The following is a 23,533-nucleotide window of genomic DNA, read 5'->3' as shown; positions in this document are numbered from 1 at the left end:
CTTCGAGAATTTTCTCAAGAAGGACACACAGCAAAGTTCACCCTTTGCACTCTTTTCAGACAGAAGCAGCAACTGCAGGCCAGTCCAGCAAAGCAACACAGCAAAGGGACAGTACTCCTCCTTCAGCTCTTCAGCTCTTCTCCTGGGCAGAGGTTCCTCTTGATTCCAGAAAGATTCTAAAAGTCTGGGGTTTTGGGTCTTCTTCTTATACCCAGTTCTGCCTTTGAAGTTGGCAAACTTCAAAGCAAAGTCTCAAGTGTTTGCAAGATCCTTCCTTGTCCAGGCCAGGCCAGGCCCCAGACACTCACCAGGGGGTCAGAGACAGCATTGTGTGAGGGCAGGCACAGTCCTTTCAGGTGTGAGTGACCACTCCTCCCCTCCCCTCCAGCACAGATGGCTAATCAAGATATGCAGGCTACACCCCAGCCCCCTTTGTGTCACTGTCTAAAGGAGAGGTGTGAACAGCCCAACTGTCAAACTGACCCAGACGGGGAATCCACAAACAGGCAGAGTCACAGAATGGATTAAGCAAGAAAATGCCTACTTTCTAAAAGTGGCATTTTCAAACTAACAATCTAAAAACCAACTTCACTAAAAGATGTTTTTTTAAATTGTGAGCTCAGAGAACCTAAACTCCAAATTTGTATCCGCTCTCAAAGAGAATCTGCGCTTTAAGGATATTTAAAGGCAGCCCCCATGTTAACCTATGAGAGAGATAGGCCTTGCACAGTGAAAACCGAATTTGGCAGTATTTCACTGTTAGGACATATAAAACACACTAGTATATGTCCTACCTTAAACATACACTGCACCCTGCCCATAGGGCTACCTAGGGCCTAACTTAGGGGTGCCTTACATGTAGTAAAAGGGAAGGTTGAGGCCTGGCAAGTGCGTACACTTGCCAAGTCAAATTGGCAGTTTAAAACTGCACACACAGACACTGCAATGGCAGGTCTGAGTCATGTTTACAGGGCTACTAATGTGGGTGGCACAACCAGTGCTGCCGGCCCACTAGTAACATTTGATTTACAGGCCCTGGGCACCTCTAGTGCACTTTACTAGTAAATCAAATATGCCAATCATGGATAAACCAATCAACAGTACAATTTCTATAGGGAGCACTAGCACTTTAGCACTGATTAGCAGTGGTAAAGTGCGCAGAGACAATAAACCAGCAAAAACAGACCTAAAAAAATAGGAGGTGAAGGCAAAAAGTTTGGGGATAACCCTGAAAAAAGGGCCATTTCTAACACCACCCACTTGAGAGACTAGAGAGACTGTGGCGTTGCACTCCCCATGACCAAGCAGTGGGCATACCACCCACTTGAGAGACTTCAGAGACTGTGGCTTTGTACTCCCCAGGACCAAGCACTGGGAAACCACCCACTTGAGAGACTAGACCGACTGTGGCTTTGCACTCCCCAGGACCAAGCAGTGGGCAAACCACCCACTTGAGAGACTGTGGCCTTGCACTCCCCAGTCCCAAGCAGTGGGCATGGAGCCCCCTCCAGGAGCAGTGGCGTTGTTCCATCTTCCGGCTGAGGTGCCCCCCCTTCCCCATCCCCCTGAGGTGCCTGTGTGTTTTTGACCTGATGCCCCTGCAGTGTTCTCTCCGTATTGAGGCAGGAGTCAAGTGTGGGCTTGGCCTATGTGTTTTGGCCCAGTGGGCCACGGACATTTTGGAGTGGGCATTGTCCCTCCTTTTGTACGTATTGTATTTTTTGTAAATACAGTTTTTTTGAAATATTAACATATTTCTGAGTATTTCTAATAAAACACTCATTTGACTCAATTCCTTTGGCTTTGCATTATTCCAGAAGGTTACGGGGTGTATATGTTGTTGCATGTGTTTGTGTGTCACTCTCTTTTTCCTCCCCCCTCCCTTATGTGCTGGGTGCAGTACTCACCGTGGTCGTCGCTGCCGCCGTTGGTACTCCTGTTATATGAGAAGGTATGCCAGCATGGGGAGGAGCCGCAGCTCGGGCTCTATGGCGTCCTGGGTCTTCCTTGAATGTCGAGAGGTGAGTGGTTTCCCTTCCAAGTACTGTTTCCGCCGTGCTTTTGATGGCATTGGTACCACCCCGGAAAAGCTGGCGGATGGGCGTGTTGTAATGGGGTGGGCGGTACATCGTCTTTCACCTGGCTGTTGGCGGTTACCGCTGCGGTGTTTGTTGCTACCGCCGTGGCAGTCGGACTGTTCAAGTGGCTGTCTGTGTTGGCGGTTTCCGCCGTGGTCATGATTCCATTTTTTTTACTGCCGGCCTGTTGCCGGTATTACCGCTGCTTTAACACCGACCGCCAGGGTTGTAATGAGGGCCTTAGTGTCCCAGAATTATAGGTTTTGCTTCATGTACATAATTAGTCAAATATGATTTCACGGCTGCTCTATTATGCCAGGATTGCTTCCCTGGTTCCCAATTTCTTGGCTGGGAAAGTGTCAGGCTTCTGAATGCCCCTCAAGGGCAAGTCCCTGGATGACCTTTCACACTGGCCCTAGATGCCAGGATTCGGGTGGGTGGGTGACCTTCGACCTGATTCAGGGGCTGAAGTGGGTGGAGGGTGGTACTGCTGTTGGGGTATTACATTGGAATGTTCTTCCCCTTTGTTGTTCATCCCCTTCTGGTTCCTTTCCTCCTCTCCACTCAGTGCATATACACCAAGGCTGTGAGGCATGGTTGAGGCACAAGAACATGCAATACCATTGCCAAGACAACCCAAGGTCAACATGGTATGGCATCAATATCCTGTATAACGTGGAACCTCTGTGGACTAAATGATAGACACAAGGGACACCTCAAGTTGGCGTTCCTGCAAAGCCATGGTGTGGATATCTGCTTCATGCAAGAAATACACCTAGCTGAGGGTGCCCACAGCCGCCTAAGAGCTGGCTGAATTGGAGAACAACACACATACTCGAATTATCGGTGGGAGGTCACCATACTCCCGCAAAAAGGCCTACCTTGACATACAAGTGAAGTGATCTGTGACAAACAGGGCAGCTATGTGATACAGGCAGGCACACTGCAGGGGCACCTGCTTATGCTCTTTTCGATATACGGTCCCAACGTAGATGATCCTGACTTCTTTGCAGGGGTTTGGAGACTGGCACAGTCCCTCGGCTGCAGTGGACTGCTGTGGTGCGGGGGCTTCAATGTGATACTGACCCCTCAGCGGACAGATCGAGCGGCTCTAGGTGACACCACCCATACGCAGCTACCTTACTGTATTCTCTCATGAAGGGTCATAACCTTGTTGACTTATGGAGGGCCTGTCAGGCGAGCGATGAGGGAGGGAACCTGTATTGCCTCATCTCACCTCAGATGGTCACAAATTGATCTCAGGTTGACCACACAAGATATAGATGCATGGACTAGCGAGGCCCTCAACATGCGACACACCCTGTCATACCATGCTTTGGTCCTGCTGCACATGACCATCCCATACCCCAGAATATAGATTGCATGCTTTTACATGGTGCCTACCCCCTAACGCACTGCGCGATCAGGTGTTCTGAGAAGAGGTGTGGACAGCCATAGTTGAATACTTCGCGCATAATCAAGGAACAGTGGAGTCATACACTACCATGTGGGAGGTGTTCAAAGCTCTTTTTCGTGGGGTTTGCATAGCAAAGCAGGTGGCGTTGCTGCATACTATGCAAAATTACCTGACGCGCCTTGTGTCTCAGATTAGGGCACTCAAGCTTTAGTGCTTCACAAAGATGAACACACTCTAGCATGCATTCGCAATAAATTAAATGACTACGAGGAAGCCGCACAGCAAGGGACACACTATTTATCTAAAGAGAGCCAAGCCCAACAATACAGAGAGGGGGACAGAGTGGGTAAAACACTAGCAGGCATGATGTGTAAACCCTGGGCAACTGACTACATTGCGGAGAAAACTGACGACAAGGATGCAGCAGTGGGCACAACAGAAGTGCAGAAGGAAATGATTAAATATTATTCCTCGTTATATCAGGCCACCCAAACATCTGAGCCCCCAGAACTAAAATAATTATTTGACACACTACAACTTCTCTGGCTTGAAGACAGGCACTGCAGATTTTTAGAGGAACGCTTTGCAGTGGAGGAAGTGATCAAAGCGCCCCCTGGGGATAAGACTCAAGGTCTGGAAGGCCTCACCACTGCATTCTATAAAGAATATGCTCCCCTTTTAGCCCCCCAATGCCTCGCCATGTATGAGGAATCACTGACAAGAGGAGTGCTCCCGTCCTCTCTACATGAAGCACTAATAATTATGATCCTAAAACCCGATAAGGACCTACAGAAATGCGACTCTTATAGACCGCTCTCCATGGTCAATACAGACAATAATATCGTCACCAAATTAATCGCATCCAAACAGCTCCCACTGCTCCCACTCATTTTCAGACCTGATCAGTCAGGATTCATCCCTGGACACTCTCCTGCCCATAACCTCTAAACCTTCTTTGCTCTGATACACACCTAGTCTCAGCACTGTGGCGATCTTTCTAGGTGCCACAAAGGCCTTTGACTCATTAAAATGTCCATAACTCTTTGCGTTGCTGGCTCGACTTGGTATTAGCCCTAAATTCCTCAGATTCATCAGCCACCTTTAAACGGTCCTGTGGCCCATCTCTGGATCAATGGGCAGATTCCCTCATCATTCCAGATGACTGGAGGAATCACTGCAAGAATGCTCATTGTCGCCTATTCTTTTTGCTATCCCAATAGAGCCCCTTGCGGCCAGACTCCGCCAATACTACTCCCATCATGCCTCGGCATTCTCCCACACGTGGTCCCGGTATCCATGTACACAAACTATGTCACACTCTATCTTAAGCATCCCCACAACAATTTAGACCCCCTGGTCCGGGATATGACCAAAGTTGGAGGGCTCTCCGGCTTCACCATAAATTGTTCCAAATCTGTGATGTTTACACTCACATCAGAAAACCAAGAGGTGCAGTCAGAATGTCCTCTTTGTTGGACGACTGAGCCGGTCAAATACCCAGGGGTCTGGCTGAGTCAAGACATTGATACCCATTGGCACTCCTTGATGAGCTGGCTGGAAGATTGAGTTGAGGCATGGAAAAGTCTCCCACTATCTATGACTGGCAGACTTGCTCTAGCTAAAATGGTGGTGTTGCCCCAATTTCTATATCTGTTCATCAACATTCCTCTCCCTTTACAGCAATACTTCCATCACCCAGTCCACTCTCTCATCATAACTATTGCATAGACTGGGAAGCAACCTTGTAGTGCATGAGAGATTCTCACATTACGATTTGAACAGGGCAGGCTGACGGTGCCGGATATGGACCTCTATTACTATAGCGCCTTGCACAATTCACACACTACTGGATATATCCCACTCAATTTCTTCCCCATACGGCACCTGAGCATAACCATGCTGCCCCTTACCCCCTCTGATTAGCAATATACCAACCTCAAAAATGCTCAATGGCCTTGATCGATACCGTGGAATGCATGGTTTGGCCGTTGGATGGGCTGCAGCAATGTGCCCGGATAGAATTACCCTATAGCCCCTCTGTGCTGCTCATCGGACACCATGCCCTACGCACCACGCTGGTAGGTGCAGCATATTGCAGAAACTAAACCTCACAACCATGGCCAACGCCTACCCAGGAGACACATTTGTTGCCTCACGACAAGCACTATAAGGCCCAGATGTCTCCCTACTTGAGACATTTACGTACTTTCAGTTCAGAGCGGTGACATTAAACATACACAGCACACTCCTCTGCACCCCGAGTATTCCAAGCTCTCAAACACTTTTTGATAAACCCATCCCCCAGCCAAGCCTGCAACCTCGGAATCATCCTGGGCTCTGACCTCAGCATGAACCATCAGATCAACTCAGTCAACTCCACCTGCTTCCGCACTCTCCGCCTCCTACGCTAGACTTTCAAATTGCTCCCCCTCGAGCATAGAAAGACCGTCATACACGCCCTCATCACCAGCAGATTGGACTACGGCAATGCACTCCATGTCGAAATCAACAAAAAACTCACCCGCAAATTACAAAACATCCAGAACGCCGCCGCCAGATTGATCCTCGACCTACTCCGACACTGCCACATCTCACAACACCTACGCACACTGCACTGGCTCCCCAATGAGAAAAGAATCACTTTCAAAATCCTCACCTATGCACACAAAGCCATCCATAACATCTTACCTGCCTACCTCAACCAGCGACTCAACTTCCACATACCCCACAGGAAACTACGCGCAGCCCAGTGTTCTCTTGCAGAAGTACCATGCATCCGAAAAAGCAGAACAGGAGGACGCTCTTTCTACTACCTCACCGCCACCACCTGGAACTCCCTACCCATCCACATCAGACAAACCACCTCCCTCGCTTCACGAAGGAACTGAAGACATGGCTTTTTTAATCCACCTCCGGTACTCGCTACACCCTCCCCCCCAGCGCCTTGAGACCCTAACGGGTAATTAGCTGTGCTTTATAAAATTCTGATTGATTGATCCCCAAACAGCAACATCACTAGAATATATTCCAACATGTCAAGACACCGCCCCTGATACGTGTCCCCATCACCCACTAAGCATGGGCTACTGCTCTTGACAGCCCTATCACCGGGAAGCAGTGGCACTTTTGCTGCTCACAAGCTCAAGCACTCTCACCCAATTACCAGCTACGTTTACTACATTTAAAATACTTACATATGCTCTATTTCACCCCATTGCGACTGGATAGAATGGGCCTCTTTGAGGATGTGCACTGCACTCGATGCTCAGTGCCTAGCACAGATTTTTGCACTTAGCCTGGAGATGGCCAGGTGTAGCGGAATTCTGGAATGCTGTATTTGATGCTATTAAGGAAATAACAGCTCTCTTACTAGAGCACATGCCTCGAGTCACATTGCTTGAGTATGTGAATGAGATTCCGACAGAACATCGAAGGTTAATCATGCTACTGCTGCTGTTGGTCAAGCGATGGGTGGCAATCCACTGGGGACGCCGCCCGGTACCCAAAAAAGATACTTGGCTAAAGGATCCTGCACTCTGGCAAGAAAATCTGACAGCCTACTGGGACCTAATGCCGGTGAGATCACGGCCCAGAGATATCTGGGCCCCACAAGAGAGATACTTGAGAGAGCAAGTGAACGGAGGTGAGGGGGACACTGAGCCCTCCCTGAGTGGTATCCCCCTTCCCTCTCCCACCTCCCTTTTGTACACTAATCAATATTCTAATCAGAGTACTACTTTCCTGGTTATTTTTGGACCTATGGAATATTGAAGGCATTTTCCTGTTCATAAGTGTACCACTGAGAAGCCTTTCCAGCTCTAATGTACCTACCTGTTGTACTGTACTGCACTGTTAATAAAAAGAACAAAAAAATAAATAAAAAAAGAACAAACCACCTTTCTTCCCTAAGCACTCAGATATATTCTTCCCCATATTTCAAGCTCCAGCTAAGTAGCCCATGATTGAGCAAAGTGTTCTCCGCACGATGATTGTAGCCAAGTGCACCAATGCAGGCCATTTCATTTGCGTGCTAAGTTATTTATAAAACACCCATTTTTGTTCAAGAAGATCGTAGAAAACTCGAGGCGCGAACAGATGTTGCCGTCTCCCCCAGTGAACATTCGGGCTTTGTAAATGGCTCCGCTCAGCCTTGTTTAGGAGAAGAGAGAGTGTTTCATCACTGCCAGTGACCCCTTCTGTGAACATTTTACATCTCTCTGCACGTTTGAGTGACAATAAAGTCCTGGCAACTACGCTGTAAATGCGTGCAGCCAGACGCTGTATATGCATGCAGACACAGCAAGATAACTAAAGATAAACAGCAAACGCTGTACAGCCTTAATAAAATAATAAAAAATAAGTTCCAGCCACATTTTCATGCTTCAGGAGGGCTCAACGCTCTGGCTTCTGGCATTTGCAGGTCTCTACGAATCCTGTTGATGCACTGCGAGCACCGACTGCTTTCTACCACTGCAGAAATTCATTACCGCCACTGAGTTTGTGAATGCAACTTTGAGTAGTGATAGAAGCAACAAGATGAAAGGATCAAATTGACAAGATTATGCAAATGGGATTAGAGGTGGGTGAAGGGAGGGACAAAGAATGTTTCTGTTCCCTTACATTCAGCAAGTAAAGCGGCACAAGAGGAAACGTAATGGCCTCTGCAACAAAAGTGAGCACTAGAGTAGGTGTCTGCTTCAGCCCCAGGGGATGGGTGAGTGCACGTTGAACCAGGGGGACTGTTGAGTGCTGTTGCAATCTCGGACCAAAGTGGATAAACACAGTACTTGGGCCTCAAGACACTGATAAGAGCAAACATAAAAGGAACAACAGGAAATAGTATGCTATAACCAATAGAAATGGAGGAAAAGTAGGTGCCAAGCACAGGAACCAATGAAAAGCAAGGGGCGGAATATAAGCTCCTTTTAATATTTATATTGAATACAATAGATTTCACAAGCACCGCACAAGTCACTGCTTGCTGTCATTTCATGTCCAATGTTTCTACTGGTAAACTACTGTTGAAAGAAGCACAGGGTATCACTCACAATACCTGGCCACTTTAACTTGTATTGAGTGCTGGTTAAGCAGGGTCTGTACATAAAGTGAAGGTGTCTACCGAAGCAGAAGCCACACCAGTGTCTGCTCTGAACCAGTGGACTGTTTTCTGTGGCATTGGAGCAGCGTTACTGAGTGAAGGTGTTTGGGACCTACGATATGGCCTGCATTAGGCACACCTGACCCGTATGGGGTTTGGGCTGGTGGCACAGATACCTGTACACTAAAGCGGGCCCCTAGTTGTGGATATTCCAGGCCGGACAATTGGTCTGCATTATTTGACAGCTGTTGCAGCTTAGCGGAACTTCATCTCTGCCCATCTGAGTCAAGTACGGTGGTAATACATCCTCTTCTTTCTAAGTTGATGGTGAGATGGGGCGGCATCGGCAAACCACACCCTCGCAAGGGAACACTATGGAACAATATACTACGCCTACCCCGTTGCCGCAGCATCAGACTCGTATGGGAGGGTCTGCAGAGGCACTGGTCGTGCCGGCTACTGCAGAGGAACCTTTGTACGCTGAAATCTTAGCTGCTATACAGGGTACAAGAGTGGCCCTAGGGGGGAAGATAGAAATGGTGGCTGTGGAGGTGAACATTCTTCGAAAGGACCTCTGCAAAGTCTCTGATATGGTCAAGGTGGCGGAGGGGTCTATCATGGATTTACAGACTGAGGTAGGCACCTTGCGCAAACAGATGACACAAGTTACTTCCACGGTCGGGGTGTGGGAGGCGAAATTAGAGGACTCAGAGGGCTGATCCAGACAGAATAGCGTGTGTCTCCTTGGATTTACGGAATGGGCGGAGGGCTCCATGGTGGAAGGTTTGGTTGAGCGATGGATCAGAGATGTATTGCGACCTGAGGCGTTATCCAAGGTGTTTGTGGTGGGCACTGGTTTGTTCCTCCCAGGCCTTGAGTACCTCCAAGGGCCATCATTTCACGCCTCTTGAACTACAAAGATAGGGACTGTATCCTGCAGACTGCTCATGAAACAGATAGGGCTGTATTTGAGAACTGCAAAATCTCCATTTACCCGGACTATACGAACAAGATCCAGACCTCTAGAAAGGGGTTTATGGAGGTGAAGGCCAAGTTTCGTGCCATGAACATCAGATACATGTTTCTGTACCCGGCACGTCTGAAGGTGATCTCCGGAGGCAAGTTGCATTTTTTTTTAACATCCTGAGGAGGTCTGGGGATGGTTGGAGCTATGGGGCAAAGTTGGCCCAGTCCGATCTGGGCGGTCTTGATTTGGGACGGCTCTTACTTCCGGTGTGTATGGAATGGACTGGAGGAGGCGTGGGGAGGACCAGAATCAGGTCTCTGCGCAGCGGGGTGACACATCTGACAGCAGAATTGAAATCTAACAGGATGTTACTATGGCTGTGGTGGATTCTGAGCTGGCTTTCGAACTTATTGAACCATCTGATAAGGGTGTGGAAATTCTCTCTGTTGGCACTTGATCTTGTTGGTCTTTGGTGGATGATGCTCTTACGGACTTATGGGGGTCCTGTGCTTAGGCCTGGGTCGCTCACCTCACATAGAAGGGGGCACTGGGAATAATATGGATACGGATTTGAAGGGGCACTTCATGCATATGTATTATATAATAGGGGGGGACAAGTGCTTTCGTAGACTATGATTGGTTGGCACAACGTATTCTGTATTCGGGACGGGGGGTGGGCACTTCCATTGTGGTGGTAGGGTTTCAGGGTGTTGGGGTTTCGGCTGTTGTTCTGGCAGCATATACACACATGGATCTACAGTATGTTTTGATGTGTCTGTTTTACTGTTTATCCGGGGCATAGGTGTTTGGGGTTATCTAGTTTGTACACATTTGCATATGTATGATGTTTACAGCAGCAGTGCATGGTTGTGTGTGGAATGTGTAGTAAGGACTTGTCTTGCCTTCTCCTTTGGGAGGGAGGTGGGTGGAGGTGCATGGGGGTTGGAAGAGATGAACCTTCAATATGGGTCGACAGATTAACATACTGATGTGGAATGTCAGGGAGCTGAAGAACTACACTGCGCACTATAGGGTGCACTCTTGAGGCGAAATAAGGTGCATATAGCGTGTCTCCAGGAAAAGCACACGACACAGGAGGAATCGGAAAAATTGGCTAAGAAGTGGCAGGGTCAGGTGTTATCCTTCTCTTCTTATGCAAGGGGAGTGATGATATGGATTGCACCTGGGGTCCCTTTTACACATATCTATAGTGAGGCGAATGTGGAGGGGAGATATATATTTCTACAGGGTATATTGGATGGACTGCCCCTTACTATTCTTAACACTTATACCCCTAACATAGACGATCACTCCTTTTATGATAATATACCTGAGGTGCTGGGGGAGGGGGTTGCTGCTCCACTAATATGGGATGGGGACTACAATTGTATATTGGATGGTGAGAAGGATCGTTATCCGTCTAAACCATTAATGACGAGATCCCTCACAGAGGTTATGCACAATTTAGGGCTCTGGGATGGATGGAGGGAACTGCATCCGGAGAGTAAGGAATATACCTGTCATTCTAAGATGCACAATACATATAGTAGGCTGGACCGTTTCCTCCTGGGTGGACTGACTTGTTCAAAGCTGATGGATATCAAGCATTTGTGGAGGTTTTTGTCCAATCATGCACCGGTATTGATGCAAGTGCCTTGGGGATCTGATGCCAAGGTGACACACAGTTGGTGCATGCCTATGAATTTTCTGACAAATGTTGGCTGTTGTGATAAAATGGTGGTGGCCCTTAAGGACTACATGGACCTAAACTGGGGTACAACCAACTCCAGAGGATTGGAGTGGGAATGCATGAAGACCGTACTAAGGGGACTTTATCTAGGCACTGCCTGTGCAGTGCGTAAACAAATGGAACAGGAACTTACTGAATGGGAGGGTGCGCTGGCAGTGTTGCAGCACAAGACGCCAATAACCAGGGAGGTTGAACAAGAGCAGCTCTAACTGTATAAGAAGGTCAGTAGCTGCTGGGACATGCTAGATAAAGTCACACTTAGATCGTATAGACAGCGCCTCCACAGGGAGGGAGACAAGTCTGGTACGTTGCTGGCATGGGTCCTCAAGCAGGAAGTTGAATCTCCTCCCATTCGGCGAATTAGAAATGCTGAAAGTGTGCAGGTTACTAATCGCAAGGATATCCTTCAGGTTTTGGTGGAGACATTTGCAGGCTGTGTCCAGTGCTGGTGCGTCAGTCCTGGATGTTGGCTTCGGAGAGTTTCTGCAGTGGATGCGAGTCACGCAGCTGGAGCTGGAAAGTATGTAAAGTCTAAAGGCTGAGATAACGGTTGAGGAAGTGAGTGCCGCGGTGGAGACATTGTTGAAATCTAAATCGCCTGGTGGGGATGGATTCCCGATTGAGTTGTACCAAACATTTTCTCTTCATTTGAGAGAGAAGCTGTTGGCGGTGTTTGAGGAAGCCCAGGAGCAGGGTATTCTTCCAGAGACCATGTGTCAAGGTATCGTCTGCTTAATGCTTAAGCGTGGTGGGGATTCTGATGACTCCTCCTCTTATCGCCTGCTCACTATGCTCAATAGTGATGTGAAGATTCTGTGTAAAAGTTTCGCTACTTGGCTATGTGGAGTGATTCGGGGTTTGGTGCATGATGATCAATGTAGTTTTATTTCTGGTTGTAGAACGACTTACAACTTACGTCGTTTGGCACATGTTTTGCATGAAACCATGGGTGCAGAGGTGTTGGTGTAATTGGACCTAGAGAAGACTTTTGATATGGTGGAGAGCGGCTACTTGCTGGCGGTGCTGCATGGAATGGGATTTGGCCTCAATTTTTGTGTTTGGGTCCATTTGCTGTACACTGCTCCCACTGCACATGTTCAGGTAGGTGGGGAGCTTTCAGAATCCTGGGCGATTGGCACGGGGACCAGGCAGTGCTCCCCACTATCACCGCTTCTTTTTGCCTTAGTGGTGGAACCCCTGGCGGTCTGGCTTCGTGAGGCATTGGTGTCCTGGGGCGTTCAGGGGCGACAGGTTACTCATATTGTCTCCCTATACACTGATGATGCGTTGATATACCTTTGAGAGCAACGTGCTTCGGTTCATCTGTTGTTACAGTTTCTGGAAGAATTTGGGGCTATATCTGGTCTTCGGTTGAATAGGAAGAAGTCGCTCCTGTTTCCTATAGGGTCATTATGTGGTGCCCCTTTGGAGGATTTGCCGGTGGTGGGGGTCAGGTGGGATCTCAAAAGTTTGAGATACCTGGGTATATGGGTCATTCACACGGATGCGGCGCATGTAACACACAATGTAGAGTGGATGGTGACTGGTCTGGAGCGCTCTGTTTTGTTCTGGAATAAACTGCCTCTCTCAGTGATGGGGAGGGTGGCTGTGGCCAAGATTGTGTTCTTGCCGCGGTGTCTTTATCTTGTGCAGAATTCCTTGTTTCCGTTAGCAGCTCGGCTTTTCAATGGTCTGGATAATTTGTTGATTTAATTGGTTTGGGCTGGGCGTCGTAGCAGGGTGGCGTTATCTACGCTGCAGAATGACACGGAAGATGGAGGCTTGGCAATCCCTAAAGTTTGACACTATTATTATGCTGCACACTTGCAACACACTGCAAAGTGGATGACTCAGTCGGATAACTGGGAGAAGCGACTATTTGCGGGCATATTGAGAGAAGAGGGGTTGGTGCATGTATTGATGATGGGCGGTTGGTCAGAGGCTGCTGTCCGCTATCTGGTTAAACCTTCTGCAGGGATCTGGGAGCAAGCGGTTAAGAAAGTACTTTGCTGCACCCCATTAGATAGGGAACTGAACATTTGGAGTTTAGCCCCCTTTAGGAATATGGATACTCTAATGTCAATGGATGCTTGACGACTAGGAGGCTGCATAGTGGTGGGTGCCTTATATCCCAACTGGAAGTTTATCTCCTTTAAGGAGGCATGAACTACGTTTGGATTGAGTACTGGTCAGTTCTTGCAGTATGCCAAGATGGAGAGCTTTGCTTGAGAAGTCTGGTCTGGATTCCTGGTTGCCCCACCCGATTTCAAAGGTGTTGAATGGGCTGATAAATTGGGCTGAGGAGTCCCACTTGATTACTCTGTTTTATAAAGCCCTACTGGGGGATCAATCAGGGGTGGAGAGTGTGGCACACAGGGCCTGGGATCAAGAGCTGGAGGATCCATTATAGGACACAGATTGGGAGGTGGCTCTGTTGCTGGTGCGCACAGTTTCTTGTAACAACCAATTTAAATGACTGCATTTTAACTTTGTTCATTGTGTCTATATTACACCTGCTCATCTTAACAAGATTGACCTAATAAGAGAGACCAGGTGTCCTAGATGTGGGGAGATGGGTGCCTCCTTTCTTCACTTGGCTTGGTCCTGCAGAGAGGTGCAGCAATTGTGGTGGGTGGTGGTTTGAAAGATAGACGGGTCACCGGTCTGGGCCTCACTACAACACCTTTGACTTGTTTATTAGGTGTATTGCAAAGACCACGGGGAAGGCGCATTCAATATAGATTTGCACGGCTTGCTGTGGTGCTGGCTAAGAGTAAGGTGGCAATGGGCTGGATGAGTACACGGAGCCCATCCATTCCATATTGGGTCCGGGATGTACTGGAATGGGGTGTTGCTGAAGAGCAATACATGAGGTTGACACGAAGTGAGGAGGGGGCACTAACGGACATAATGGCCCCTTGTACTCTTGCAACGCTTCACGGGGGTGAAGGAGTCCTGCTCTGACTGGAGTACTGATGAGGATGGCTGACTAATGGAATGGTATGTTGTTCATAAAAGGTGACAACCAACTGTGGTGATCTTGTAACGCTGGTCGTTATTATATATGAACGATTTGGTTACATGGGAGGTCCTTGGGTTGGGGAGAATAGGAGTATCCAATGATGCAATGATTGAATTTGCTCCATATTTCTGTCTGTACCTGTCATCTCTCTCGAGTAGGGGGATAAATAGATATTGGGGTATCTTGTACTGATATGCACTGCACTGCTTTTATCTTTTTGTTTTTCTACATTTGAAACTCAACAAAATAGAGTTATAAAAAAAAAATACTTTTAAATGATTTTAAAAGTTGGAAATTAATAAGGAATGTTGGAGCCGGCGGCAATGTAGCAGTGCGGGGTGCGCATATATGGGCAGTGACATGTGCGACGGGGCTATGCATGGGAGCCCCTGCACTGCCCATGCACTTGGGAGGGAACCAGGGGGGCCTTGAGGCACCCATTCCGCCAGCCTTTCCCTGGCGGGGTGAACCGCAAGGGAAAGGCTGGTGGATCAGGTACATTATCCGGCAAGCAGCACTGCCCTGTCGGATAAGTAACTCCGCCATCACCAGGCTGCCTGGCAGCGGAAGCCTGGCGGTGGCAGAGTTACGCCAGGTGTGGTTTTGCTGCATCCATTATTTGGCGGTCTGGGCCGCCATGCCCGTGCCCGTAATTACCGCCCCCGCCGGCATGGCGGACCAGACCGCCGTATTCATAATGACCCCCTTTATGTTTATTCAGATCGAATAAGATTCGTGGCGGACATATCGAAGTATACTTGAGTCTGTTTATGTAACTAAAGCAAATGAGTACTGTAACGTTTTGATGACTTGAAAGACGACAAGATGAAAAGAGTCACTTGACAAGATTATGCCAATGTGATCAGAGTGTGGGTAGAGGGAGGTGCAAAGTCTGTTTCTGTTCCCTTATGGTCAGCAAGTGAAGGGGGCACAAGAGGAACAAGCACCGGCCCCTGCAACAAAAGGGAGCACTAGAGGTGGTGCCTGCTTGGGCCTTGGGACACTGATAAGAGCAAACACACAAGGAGCATCAGGAAATATTATGCTACAGCCAAAAGAAATGGAGGAAAAGTAAGTGGCAAGCACAGGAACCAATGAAAAGCAAGGGGACGAAATGTAAGCCCTTTTAAGATTTATATTGATTACAATAGATTTCACAAGCACAGCATAAGCGCTGTGGAGGCGAAACCTAAAATGGAGAAAAAAGGAGAAATAAAATGTTTTGGCTTTTATGTTTTTGGTAACGTGATCTCAATCTGTACTAACCAACACTGAACTGGTACAGTATGTGCAATAGCAGTGCATGTTTCATTAAATACATAAAATAGCAAGGTTGCTACCTTAGTAGTATTATACTGGCCTGCCAATAAAAAATCCAGTGTTTATTTTCTTTTGAAATATAAAAAAGCAGCTACACAAAGAAATCCTAAAAATTTGAGCTCCTTCTGATTATTTTCTAAATGATGATTAAAGCAAATGGAGGTATAGTTGCAATGTAACAAATGAATATGAAAAGGAACACAAATTATTTTCATTTACCAACACTTGGCCCATCCAGATTAGCAAAATAAATGGTATTTTTTCCTTTTGGCAAGCCTAAGTAGCGGTATGTATGATGCCAGTCTTCTCTGTTTAGCCTGCATAATGTTGCATTCTGCGACTTGTAGTTTCTCTTTTAAGATTGACAGCATAGGCTAAAAAATCAAACCAAGCAGAGTGCTGTTGTGTCTAAAAGCGAAGACTGGCTGACTTGGATACACTAGGCACACTAAGGCCCTTATTTATACTTTTTTAGCGCTGCATTTGCGTCATTTTTTTACGCAAAACGGCGCAAACTTACAAAATACAATTGTATTTTGTAAGTTTGCACCACTTTGCATCAAAAAGTGCCGCAATTGCGGTGTTCAAAAAGTATAAATATGGGCCAAAGAGTGTGGTGTGCATGTCAATGTAATATTGACTACATCACAAAGAATCCGTATTTTCTTGGCAGCACCAGTGCAACCTTTGCACATACAAAGAATAGTTGTAGTCGGGTGGTGCTTAATTTATAAAATAGTAAGTGTGAAGGTTCTAGGATTTTCTTAGGAGGCCACTGCAATTAACGCCACTTACTGCTGCTTGCCACTGCTGTCAAATGTCAGTACCAGCGCTAGTACTAACCATCACACACCTACAAATGTGACAGTTTGATTTATTCCAGGTCAGTAATGGCCTGGATGAACTGTTATGATTATTATAAAAATGTACATTAAATTGTTAAACTTTCTGCTAACGCACTCAGCACAAAAATAGCCAGGCAGCACCCATGTGGTAGATTTTCAAAGTGCTGTTCAAAAGAAAGAAGAACCGGTGCCAAGCTCTGGCAAAGACCAGCAAAAATTAAGCATTGAGTCAGGGTTTACAGTTACAGACATGGGTGTACTAGGTGGTTGTTAAAGATGTGCAACCAGGATTCGAGCCGGTAACATTTTCAGGAGCAGCTCATTACCACAGGTGACACCTGCAATCTTCTTTTTCGCCTTTTGGAAGAACAGGATGGCAGGCCAGGTGAGCAGGCACTCGTCTTGAGCAGTTGCAACCTCCGGGCCACGGGGCAGGTTCTCCTCTGTGGAGGCAGTGGTTCTCTTCACCCTCAACAAAGGAAGCTATCTATTACATACTGTCCATCCAACACATAGAGAAACACATCTTTTTCTCTGGCTGAAGGCCCTTCAGTTGTCTGCTAATTTATGGTATAATGTGTGTGCCCCTGTCCATATTTTACTATGCTGATTATTTATAGTTCACTCCTGTGGGCTGGTTTCTTTTAGACAAAAGGAATCTCACTGAATACTCAATGATGTTTTTGATTTCTTAGCATATCTTCATGCATTAGACCTTTAGACCATTGTTTATTTATAACTCTGTTCAGTGCACAGACCCTATTATTTTTCCAAGCCTGTTCTGGCTTCCTCTTTCCCCAGTTTCTCACACAGGACAGGCATTGCATTTTGATACTGAACTGCTACTGCTTTGGGATGCGCTAAGATTAAGGGCCTGAATTAGAGTTTGGTGGAGGGGGTTACTCCGTCACAAATGTCACGGATAACCCATCTGCCGTATTAGGATCCCATTATACCCTACGGAAATCGTAATACAGTGGATAGGATATCCTTCATGTTTGTGACGGAGTAACCATCCGCCAAACTCTAAATTGGCCCTATATGTTTTGACTATTTGCCTATTAAATACTGTGGGGTTTCATTTGTACACTTCCTCATAAGAACTCAGAAGTTGTTTGTATGCCAAACATCACCTTGTCACCGTTGAACTTTGACAAATTAGCAAGGTCAGTTTTACTACCTAAAGGCTGCCCACTGTGCTGCTGAGATAGTCCAGTGGTGGAACACTCAATATTCCACAAAATATGATGTCTTCTATCTTCCAGGCCTCATTCTCTACAGGCATGGGCAATTCACCATCTCAGGATTCCCACGTGTCTTCAAAGAACTCGTTGGTGCAAACAAGCATCTTGGGATAGTGCACTTAGTATCTTATCAGTTGCAGTTATCATTTGTGTAATTCTGCTCATCTTTCTTCTTCTTCATATCCAAGGGACAAACAGTTCCATAATAGTTAGAGTGACTGCCTGGGGGCTGCTCAACATCCTTATTAAAATCTTTCAGAAGTATACTGTTTACTTTCAGAAGCTCAATGCAATGTGTGCCCGCTTCCAAAGTTGACAATGTTTTCATACTCTTTTCCTCAATATTCTACTGGAAATTGTATCTACTGGATTTGCAGGCCATTGGTTATGGCTTACCTTTGTCCCTGCTGCAGATGCACTCTGACCCACCTTCTTTGATGTGCCACATCGCCGTACTCAGTGGTTTGGCCCTCGATGCTCATGAACCTTGATGAGTGCTCATTAACTCATCTGCTCTCTCATTGCTGATGACATTTGAGTATGTTTATGGGGCAAGGTTCTGGTTGCAGTACCCCCTCCCCTACACTTTTTGCCTGTTCTTTAGATGCAACTTTGACTGTAGTACTGGGTTCCTTCTAACCAGGTCCCAAGTGCCGGTGTTCCTTCCCTAAAACAAGACACTTGGGGCCAGATGTAGGCAGCATTTTGCATGGTGCAAACTGTGAAAATCACAGTTTGCGCCATGCAAAATGCACATCACGATGCTCATTCACATTTTGCGAATGCACACTTGCACACTTCGCGTTCGCAAAGCAATTCGCAGTTACCACCAGTGTCACACTGGTGGTAACCCATTCGCAAAAGGGAAGGGGTTCCCATGGGGCCCCTTCCCCCTTTGTGAATGTTGCCAAAAATGTTTTTTACTCTGAAAAAACTAAACCAAATGGTTTCGTTATTTTTTTTGTATTGCAACTCGTTTTCCTTTAAGGAAAAAGGGCTGCAATACAAAAAAAAAACTGCTTTATTTAAAAAGCAGTCACAGACATGGAGGTCTGCTGTCTCCAGCAGGCCACCATCCCTGTGAGTGCAGGAAATTGCCATGGGGTCGCAAGATGCGACCCACCTCATTAATATTAATGAGGTGGGTCTTTGCGAACCCATAGCGATTCGCAGACGGTGTCTGAGACACCGTTCTGCATCCGAATTTGCAATTCTGAAATTGCAAGTCGCACCGACTCGCAATTTCCGAATCGCAAATTCGGAAATTGCTACATCTGGCCCTAGGTCATCAATTGAAATCCAAGTGACCAGGCCCTTAAGGCCCCCTGTAACTCCCTAGTGAATAGTACCCCTGGTACCTATGGCATGTGTACTGAAGAGGGGCCCTCAGAGCTGCAGCACAACTTGTTCCACTCAGAGGGACCCAAACCAATCTTTTGCAGACTGTCATTGCAGGCTGCATGACAAGGTGCTCCCAAAATTGAAAACATGACATGGCACACACACCTGTGTGCCATGTCCCCTCAAACAGTGCTTGTAATATATGTAAGCAATCCCGACAGCTGGCCATCAGCCCTAAGGCAGGGTGCATTATGTTACCAGTGAAGGCATATATGCATGAGCAAATATGCCCCTACTATGTCTTTGTCGATTCTCAGACACAGTAAGTGTACCAGGAACCCATTTTAAATACTAGTGCTGGACCCTGGTCACTTCGAGTTCCCCAGATGGACAGGTGGGAAAATTAGCTATGCAGGAGGTGCATCTCACTTCCAGACCGGGAACACAACTTAGAAAATTCAGCCATCTTTTCTGTGGTGGAATTTAGGGACTCTGGACAGGGTGATACCTACTCCCCGCAGGAAATGGTAATCTGGGGGAGTAGTGACTCCAAGGATAAGTAGCCCATTGGCTATTACTCTTCACTTCCATTAATGCCTTCTAAATTGAGTATTTAGGGGACCCCTGATACCAGATCCTCAGATCTATACTGGACACAAAAGGTGAAGTAGACGAGAAGCCTGCTGAACCTGTGAACTGAGGTGCACTTTTGACTTGGCGCCAACTCGGCCAACCTGCCTGCTGCACCCGAACCTTGAGGAGCAACTGACCTGTCCTGCTGCTGCAGCCTCCAAGAAACTGGGAAAGCTGGCAGTGTTCCACAAATCACCAAAAAGAACTCCCTTGGAATGGGGAAGCTGCTCCTCTGCATCTGCAGGCACCCAAGAAAGAAATGAGAGGACTGCCAAAAACACGATGCACCCGAGCCACCTAGCCCGTGTTGAAGTGGGCCAGTGGTGTCAGCATGGTCCCCATACCCTCCAGAAGAGAAGCCGACCCTGTGCCCGTCCACTGTGAACTTCAGGACGGCATCAGGACTGCAGACCCCCCTGCAACTGCCAGTGACTTGGAGGCACACCCCGACACCCTAGGACACCTCTGCACCTGTCCGCCCGAGCCCAGAAGAGAACAAAGGGTGCCCCCACATATCCCCACCTCATGAGACCTGAGCCCACTTACTGGCTTGGTCAAACTGGAACCCCAGGCCACACCTATTGAGTGTTTCTGCGGGGCCCCCGCACCCGCGAGGAGCTCCAGTGCTGGCCCCAATGCTAGAAAACACCCATGCACCCTGCAGCCTGAGGAGGAGTGGACTGATGGTGTGCCCACATGCCTAAGGACCTCAAGGGTTGAGCCCCGCCCCTGTGGGTTCCCCTGGATTGTCCTTACAGTCCATCCCTGCAGTGATTTTGTTACCAGACCGATCCCCATAGACTTGAATGGGACACCCGATGCCGTAACACACCTCTGCACCTGGACCCACCACAGCTCCCCGAGGTGAACTGTTGGTGTGGCCTTGGACCTTGCCCCAGAAACCCCTTAAGTCCAGGAGATTGGTCCCGTACTCTACCTGGATTTCAGTCTTTGTTTTCATCCTTGGACTGCATTGCAGCTTTCTGAAAAATGCGCTGTCTACTTTTAAAAACTCTAGAAATTCATAACTCAAAAAGTAGTCACCTGACTCCGGTGATCTTGGTATCAACGTTTACATATAAGTATGTGTTATTTTTATAAATTGGTGTCAGATTTCTTACTGAGTGTGTGTCTCACTGCATGAGAGTGTGCCTTACATGCTTAGCACTACCATTTGATATGCCTAACTTCTCATCACTACCAGGGGATTGCTTGCACTCTTCTCAGAGTGTACCTCATTTTGGTCCAATATATAAAGAGCCAGCTTCCTACAGTTTGGCTTGCCACCTATGCAGTCCTTGTAAGCCCTTGCACTTTTAGAGCCTCCAAGATGTCTGTCTTCACAGACTCTGGCATCAGTGCCTTCCTTTAATTTCTCCCACCTTCAGTACATCTGACCTGGACATTTCAGCACTGTCTACAGATTTGACAACCAATTAGGGCAAGTAACTCTCGTTCAATCTGTGTTGCCTTGCTTTTGTACCATGTTGTTGTAGCCTTCTCTATCTTGCTGTCTACCTGACTGAATCTAGCTTTTTGGCAATGTACTGCATTTTACCTAAGTGCAATTCATTATCACATATATATAATTTATGGTCCAAAATCATCCATGGGTGCCACGTTCATATTATCATTTTCTATTCTGTCAGGCCTGCGTAACCTATGGCTTATATGTCATTTTGCAGAATGCTATATATATTATTACAAATGCATGTTTGTGTGTAGTTATTAGCAATGAAAGTTCGCCTTTGTTTTATCTATAAGTTACATATATTTGAGTGGTGCCTTCCACTATCGTTTTATTTTTTTGGTAAGTCCATGGTACTAGGATGTTTATATGAGTATATTTATTATGCTTTTTGTCACTCTCACCAAATGAACAGATTAAAAGAACATACTCCTTAATGTATCCTAATGTAAACTGATACAAACAAGGCAACATGCTTTGTCTTTTGGACAGAGAGAATCGTTCAGATCAGGGAAAAAGATTCCCAGGGACATTGGCATTCACTCAGACAATGTCTGACACAGATCTTGGGCTATGTAGGCTTTAGGTGATCTCAGGATTAATTTTCAGGAATTTGTTTTCTTTGTTTTTTTCTTTTTATAGCAGAATATCTAGCTACTGTTAATTAGCACTAGCGTCTGTAGGAAGACATATATACCAACCAATATAATTCACACTGTCCTTATTGTCTAAATTTGTTTAGTTCACCGTTGTCGGTATACTTGTGACATTCCCTACAATGTTTCTACATCTGTTTTGTACTAAGTTGTGTATCCTGGGATTTGGAAGCATGTAACCCATTCTCTGACGGGATTGACCATCAGCAAATTGATGCACCATCAGATACGGTATGAAGGAAAGGTTAAGTGACACCTGTCCTTATCCTTCACTCTATACAGTAGGTAGGTATTTCTTCACTTCCTCGGCCAAGGGGAATCTACTGAGTATGAGCAAAATCTTCAGCATGCAACAGTAACATTGACAGAGCCTCGATCAACTTGTTCTCTCAATGTTTTGACAACATGAAGGAACAATATGTTCTTGGTGTCCATTGTTATGGAAAGCCCTAACGTCTACCAGCTAATTCTTCAACTGACAGGCTTTCTCAAGGTTTCTATTTCCATTAGTTCGTTACAAGAAGTGGCAGGAAAGTCAGTGACGTTTGTTGGCTGGTTACTGTGGACCAAGATGGTGTGGCGTGGCACTTTAATTGTTCTTTCGTTTTGTCATTTGTTCTTTCATCAATTCTATGTTTACAATCTCTAAAATGAAGTCTGTTGTTTCAGTCAAGGAAGCAGGATGTGACACACATGCTAATTCATCATTAATTTGTTCTTAATGACCTTTTCTGAGACAATACCTTTCCATTGGTTAGGGTGCCCATAGTGGCATAAAGGTAAACAGACATGATTTTATACATTTCAACAAAGGTAGCATTATCATCCAGGAAGGGCTAATCAGTGATCACAAGGAGTGTTGTCCCAGAGAAGGATGAGCTCCTAGGATCACTTATAAAATAACCTTGACATCATCGGAGCAAAACTCAGGAGAACATAAGGTAAACAGAACTAAGAGCACATCCAAGAATTATCTTACTTTGATGGAGTTCCCATTGAACTTGGCATCCCCTGGCTGTCCATGGTAGAGTCTGAAGGTAGATGGGTTGCTAAGGTTTGTCACTAAGCAGAATTTCACTCTGAAGAGTCTGATTCTGAGTTTGCTGCTTTTGGATGGTAAACCGTGGAATTGTTGAGCCAGTTAGTAGAAGAAACCAGAAGCTGTTTGATGTCAAAATCTATCAAGGCTGGATTTAGGCGACGGTCCTTCACCTCTTGCTTATGGTCTGTAAGTGAAAGGCGACCTCTTCCAGAAGCCATACTAAAGTGATTTTCATGTTTAATGGCTATCTTGGAATGGAATCCAACTAAAGGTGACTGAAAACAGTGCTTCCTACTTTCAGCAATGCCTGTTGCTCTCCTGGTACCATAAGACCATACAAAACAACAACCAAAACACAATAGCAACAAAACAAAAAAAATGCAGCTCCGTAAACCAACACATCACAAAACAAAAATAAAATAAAACAAACATGACACAGCACAGCACAATAATACAAAGCAACACACAGTATAGCACAAAAACACATACCACAAAAGCACTTCACAAGATACACAAAGCAACAACCTAACATAACAAAATCTTGATTATGTACCGCTGCGTTTTACTTTTTTTTGTTGTGTCCTCTCGGGGTGTTGTATTTTGCCAGTGTGTTATGTCAGGTTTACGTATGTCATTGTCCTGTGTTGATTTA

Source organism: Pleurodeles waltl, chromosome 7 (genome assembly GCF_031143425.1).
Source record: "Pleurodeles waltl isolate 20211129_DDA chromosome 7, aPleWal1.hap1.20221129, whole genome shotgun sequence".
Taxonomy (NCBI): Eukaryota; Metazoa; Chordata; class Amphibia; order Caudata; family Salamandridae; genus Pleurodeles; species Pleurodeles waltl.
Note: the sequence above shows the minus strand (reverse complement) of the source record.